The 6,785-nt window shown below is 37.8% G+C and overlaps 1 pseudogene; it reads right to left on the minus strand.

Moving 5' to 3' along the window:
• Positions 1–5,247: 5,247 nt before the first annotated feature.
• LOC147003493 (protein kish-A pseudogene) lies at positions 5,248–5,577 on the minus strand (annotated as a pseudogene).
• Between the last annotated feature and the right edge of the window lie 1,208 nt (positions 5,578–6,785).

The following is a 6,785-nucleotide window of genomic DNA, read 5'->3' on the forward strand; positions in this document are numbered from 1 at the left end:
GAAATACAATCCAAATGAACAAAATCAGAAATGAAAAAGGAGATATGACAACAGTGTCTTAGTCAGGGTTTCTATTCCTGCAAAAACATCATGACCAAGAAGCAAGTTGGGGAGGAAAGGGTTTACTCGGCTTACACTTCCATTCTGATGTTCATCACCAAAGGAAGTCAGGACTGGAACTCAAACAGGTCAGAAAGCAGGAGCTGATACAGAAGCCATGGAGGGATATTCTTTACTGGCTTGCCTCCTCTGGCTTGCTCAGCCTGCTCTCTTATAGAACCCTAGACTATCAGCCCAGAGATGGCACCACACACAAAGGGCCTTTCCCCCTTGATCACTAATTAAGAAAATGCCTTACAGTTGGATCTCATGGAGGCATTTCCTCAACTGAAGCTCCCTTCTCTGTGTCAAGTTGACACAAAACTAGCCAGTACAAACAGAAACTGAGGAAATTCAAAAAATTATCAGATTCTACTACAAAGGCCTATATTCCAAATAACTGGAAAATCTGGATGAAAAGGACAAGTTTCTGATAGATACCAAATGCCAAAGTTAAATCAGGATCAGATAAACCATCTAAACAGTCCCATAACCCCTAAAGTAAAAGAAGCTGTCATTAAAAGTCTCCCAACCAAAGAAAGCCCAGGAGCAGATGGGAATAATGCAAAAATCAATCACGCCTTCAAAGAAGACCTAATACCATTACTCTTCAAACTATTCCACAAAATAGAAAAAGAAGGAAAACTACCCAATTTGCTCTTTGAAGGCAGAGTTACACTGATACCAAAATCACACAAACACCAACAAAGAAAGAGAACTTTATACCAATTTCCCTTATGAATATCGATGCAAAAATACTCAACAAATTTGTCGAAAACTGAATCCAAGAACACATCAAAACAATCATGATAATTCACCATGATCAAGTAGGCTTCATCTCAAGAATTGTGGGGTGATTCATCATACAGCAATCGACCAATATAAAACACTACATAAACAAACTGAAGGAAAAATCCACATGATAATTTCATTAGGTACTGTAAGACATTTGAAAATATTCAGCATCCTACCATGTTAAAAGACTTGGAAAAATGAGGAGTTCAAGGCCCATATCTAAATGTAATAAAGGGAATATACTGTAAACCAGTAGCGAACACCAAACTATATGGAGAGCAACTGGAAGCAGTCCAACTAAAATGAGGGATTAGTCAAGGCTGTCCACACTCTCAATATCTATTAAATATAGTATTTGAACTTCTATCAAGTGTATTAGATAACAAATGGGGGTCAATGGGATATGAAATTGGAAAGGAAGAAGTCACTATTTGCAGATGATAATATATTTAAGTGACCACAAAAATTCGACCAGAGAAATCCTACAGCTTATAAACAACTTCAGCAAAGTGGCCATATATAAATTTAACTCAAGCAAATTAGTAGCCTTCCGATACTCAAAGGATAAAGGGCTGAGAAAGAAATTAAGGAAATTACTCTCTTTAGAAACAACATAAAATATCTTAGTATGAGTCTAACCAAAAAAGTGAAAGATCTGTAGGACAAGTATTTCAAGTCTCTGAAGAAAGAAACTGAAGAAGACCTCAGAAAATTGAAGGATCTCCCATGCTAGTGTATTGTCAGTATAAATATAGAAAAATGGCCATCTTTCTGAAAGCAATATGCACAATCAATGCAATCCACATCAAAATTCCAACTCAATTCTTCACAGAGTTAGAAAGACCAATTCTCAAATTGATTTGGAATAACAAAAATGCAGAATACTTAAAACTATTCTCAACAATAAAAGGACTTCTGGGGAATCACCATCCCTGACCTTAAGCTGTACTGCAAAGCAATAGTGATAAAAAACTGAATGGTTTTGGCACCATTGCTGACAGTCACTTAGATCAATGGACTAGAATAGAAGACCCAGAAATGAACCCACTCACTTGTGGTCACTTGATCTTTGACAAAGAAACTAAAACATACTAGTGGGGGGAAAAAAGCTTTTTCAACAAATGCTGCTAGTTCAACTAGCAATCAATAAGTAGAAGAATGAAAATTTATTCATTTTTATCTCCATGTACAAAGCTCAATTCCAAGTGGATCAAGGACCTCCATATAAAACCAGATACACTGAATCGGATAAAAAAGAAACTGGGTGAAAATATCAAATATCTGGGTACAGGAGAAAATTTCCTGAGCATGACACCAATGCCTAGTGCTCTAAGATCAATAATAGACAAAGGGGACCTCATAAAATTGCAAAGATTCAGTAAGTAAAGGACACTGTCAATAGGACAAAACCCCAACCAACAGATTGTTGAAAGATCTTTACCAACCCTACATCCAATAGAGGACTAATATATATAAAAAGAACTCAAAAAGTTAGACTCCAGTGAACCAAATAACCCTATTTTAAAAGGGGGAACTGAGCTAAACAGAGAATTCTCCCCTGAGGAAACACAAATGGCTGAGAAGTTCCTAAAGAAATGTTCAACATCCATAGTCATCAGGGAAATGCAATTCAAAACAACCCTGAGATTCTACCACACATCAAAATGCCTAAGGTCAAAAACTCTGGAGGTAGCAGATGTTGGCTAGGATGTGGAGAAAGTGGAACATTCCTCCATTGCTAGAGGAATTGCCAGCTGGTACAACCACTCTGGAAATCAGTCTGGTGGTTTTACTCAGAAAATTAGGCATACTACTCCTTGAGAACCCAACTATACCACTCCTGCATGTATGCCCAGAAGATGCTCCAACATGTAATAAGGACACATGCTCCACTATGTTCATAGCAGCCATATATATAATAGTCAGAACAGGGAAACAACCAGATGTCCCTCAACAGAAGAATGGATACAGAAAATGAGGAACATTTACATAATGGAATCCTAACCAGCCATTAAAAACAGTGACTTCATGAAATTCACAGGCAAATAGATGGAACTTGAAAATACCATCCTGAGTGAGGTAACTGAGTCTCAAAAAACACACACCATATATACTTACTGGTAAGTGAATATTAACCATCCCATATACATTCACCATACACTACAATATTGTGAATGCTGTGAAGTGCTTGCTGACAGAAGCTTGATACGGTTGTCTCCTGAGAGGTTCTGCCAGAGACTGGTAAATACAGAGGCAAATGCTTGCAGCCAACCACTGGACTGAGCATTGGGTCCACAATGGTGGAGCTGGAGAAGGGACTGAAGGATCTGATTGGGTTTGCAGACTCATAGAGAGAACTGCAACTGGCCAGAACCTGGCACTCCCAGTGACTGGACTACAAACCAAAGTGTACACATGCATGGCTCTTCCCACATATGTGATAAATGAAGGTCTTGTTGTCATCAGTGGGAGGAAATGCCCTTGGACCTGAGGCTGTTTGATGCCCCAGTGTAGGTGAATGCCAGGACTGGAAGTCGTAAGTATGTGGGTGAGGGAACACCCTCAAGGAGGCAAGGGGAGGAGGAATTGGATAGGGGGTTCCAAAGGGGAAATCTGGAAAGGGAAAAAACTTGTAATGAAAAAAAAGAAAATATCTAATAAAAAATTAAAAATGGGAAGGCACCTGCACATACCACTCACAGATTGGCTGAGTCAATATTATGAAAATGAGTAAATTAGCAAAGGAAATCTACAGATGTAATTTTTAAATTGCATTCCTTAAAAGAAATAATGCACTTTAAATTTACTTTACTTTCATGTGTGTGAGTGTTTGCATAAATGATTGTGTACCTCATACATACTTGGTGCCTATAGAAGCCAGAATAGATCATAGAATTCCATGGAACTATAGTTACAGATTGTTGTAAGTGACATATGGGAGAAAAGAATGGAACCTGGATCCTCTAGAAGAACAATTGCTTTTAACCACTGAGCCATATCGTGCCTCCCTTATTTCAGGGTCTGTTTGTAAAATGAAAAATCTTGTCCAACAAGATATGCTTATGCCTTGAATTCTATGAAATACAGATTTCCAATGGTCTAATCTCTTGGTTTTTTCTCCTATCATAATCAGACCTGGTACTTCAAAGGAGACCAATTTGTTAGAAAGGAACTCAAAATAATGCTCTATTTTCATCTTATTTACTCTGCAGTGTTAATGTCCATTATTTTCTCCAAAATGATATCTGGTGAAATATCAAAATAATGGGTCTGGACTAGTATTTATCCATAAAAAAAGCAATTAGATATTGAGGACTGTTGTTTCCTAAAATTAGTACTGAAGACATTTTGAAAAGGTAGATGGAAATTTTATACATTGGAAGCTTCCTAAAAATAAATAAAAATTACTTAAATGCTGTTATGATATATGAGGCACACAATGCCCCAACTAGAAATCATACACTACCAAGTAAAATCTCCATTACCAAGAATTGATAACATCTTGTGAGTTGTTGGATAAATAGGTCTAATATGACCCCTTAAACATTACAGGCTATTGTCAATGCTATTTTTTGTTTACATCAATAACATGATGGTAAGGTCCTATTTCTGATGACATGAGGTAATTTCTCTCATTGAACATGGAGAAATTGAGCTGGTGTTCAACCAGATGCTTCAGCTTTTTTTGGGCAGAATATAAACTAGATTTAAAATGCTGCATTAAAATCAACACAAATACCACACTTGGGTACCTACAATGACTATTCTATTTGGAAGACAGCACTACAGAGAACAAACAATGCACAATGCTTGTTCACTCACTGCTCTACTTGCTGGTTTTCATTATAAAGTATTCTTCATCATAGAGTGTCAGTTGTATCTTTGTGAATAGAAGCCCAAATCTTGTGCTAATTAAAGAAAATCAGAGTTTTGTTTAAAATGCTTTAAATACCTGCATTAAACTACATAATGTGCCTAGAATACAGGTACTTTGGATAACAATCAAAAGGATTTAAATATGAACGGAATCCTTAAGAGCAATAACAACAAAAATAGAACAATTTTTTTTCAAGAAAAATAGACCAATTGCTACAAGGTGTCATTATGTGAGGATACTATTTTGAAGGCCTAGGCACAGGTGCCTGTGGAATTTGCCACTGGTTTTCTACTTCATGCATGGAGAACCTGACACAACAGAATGACATTTGCAGAGTGGAATATTGGAGTAAGAGACCTGAGGTTGATGGCTACAATCACATTCCTGTGTATTAAACGGTTACATTATAATTATTCATACACCTCATTGGTCCAATAGTAAAAAAAAAAAAAAAATAGAGAACAGCATCTCAAAATTTATCTCATTCCCAGTTCAGTTCTAAGGCTTAACCATTTTTTGCCATTATTTTCAGGAGGCAAGTCCTTGTTTACAATCTGATGGCATTCACAGTGTAATAGTTTCCAAAGATACTGTATGAAGAGGATGCTGAAGGCCATAACTATGAACCATATGGCCACATAAGGACTCTTGCATTTACCAATTCAGGCACACTGCCAAAGTATTACCAATAGGCCAGTTTTATTTCTGTACAGGATTCTGTGTGCCAGAGATCAGATATAAGCACACATACATATAAGCATCAAAATTACAGTCAATAGACTCTGAAAATTGAAAATGGCAGGCATAGTGAGGTGGGTGCTGGTCAAGTCAGATCATCGTTCTGGACCAGGGCAAAAGAGAATGCCCAGATGCTTCATCTATACTGCTTGTCATTAATAGTTCTAGAAGGTACTGTACACACTATAGGAGAATCTCACATTACAATGAACCCTGTGACCTGCAACAGTGACTTATCTTCAAGAAATATTGCTGCATTAACCATAAGTGTTATGAGAATGACCAACAACTGTTTGATTGAATTTAAATCCAATGTCATGAGATGGAACCCACACCTGACACTGGTAATGAAGCCAAGACCCTTATCCTAAATAGATTCCATTAAATCAACATAGCAATAAAATGACTCCTAGTGAGATATCTCTAAACCCATAGATCAGTGCTTTGCTAAAATCTCATCACATAGGTTTTTATTTTTTTTAGTAGATGGTAATTAAAACACAGATTCACAACTGGAAATACCCATACACTGAAAAATTGAAGCATCCAAGTCCTAAAGAGGATATCTCCATCAAACCTATCCTGAGGTTCAAGCATCTATGAAGGATATAGAAAGAATTTTAAAAGGCAGAAGTGTGGTGCATCTTCCCCGCCAGATGAGAGTCAGCCTCCAGGGAGAGCTCTGACCCAGGGACACAAGTGAGAGCGACATCTTGTATCCCAGGTCTCTCACAGATCAGCACCTGCAGGAGAGCCTGCAGGGCACAGAAGCAACGGGGTCCCCTTGGGCCTTCATCTTCATCCAGGAAGTGTAGCTGAGCTCCAGACCTCTGTGTGCATTCCCTGCAAGAGGACAGCTTGTCTGAAGAGAGTGCTCTGACCACTGGGATTTAGGAGAGAGTTGGACTGCCAGGAATGCTGACAGAGGCTAACAGAACCACAGGAGGAATAAGCTCCAACCAGAGACAACTAGAACATCTAACAACAGAGACTACCAGATGGAGAAAAGCAAAGGTAAGAATCTTATTAACAGAAAACAAGACCACTCACCATCATCAGAACCCAGTAGTCCCAACACTGCGTGTCCTGGATACACCAACACATCCAAAAAGCAAGATTTAGTTTTAAAAATTTATCTCATAATGCTGGTAGAAGATTTTAAGAAACGCATTAATAACTCACTTAAAGAAATACAGGAGAATACTGCTAAACAGGTGGAAGTCCTCAAAGAGGAAGCACAAAAATCCCTTAAAGAATTACAGAAAAAAACATTGCT

This window comes from Mus caroli, unplaced genomic scaffold (assembly GCF_978045245.1).
Source record: "Mus caroli unplaced genomic scaffold, Mus_caroli_1 scaffold_8, whole genome shotgun sequence".
Lineage (NCBI taxonomy): Eukaryota > Metazoa > Chordata > Mammalia > Rodentia > Muridae > Mus > Mus caroli.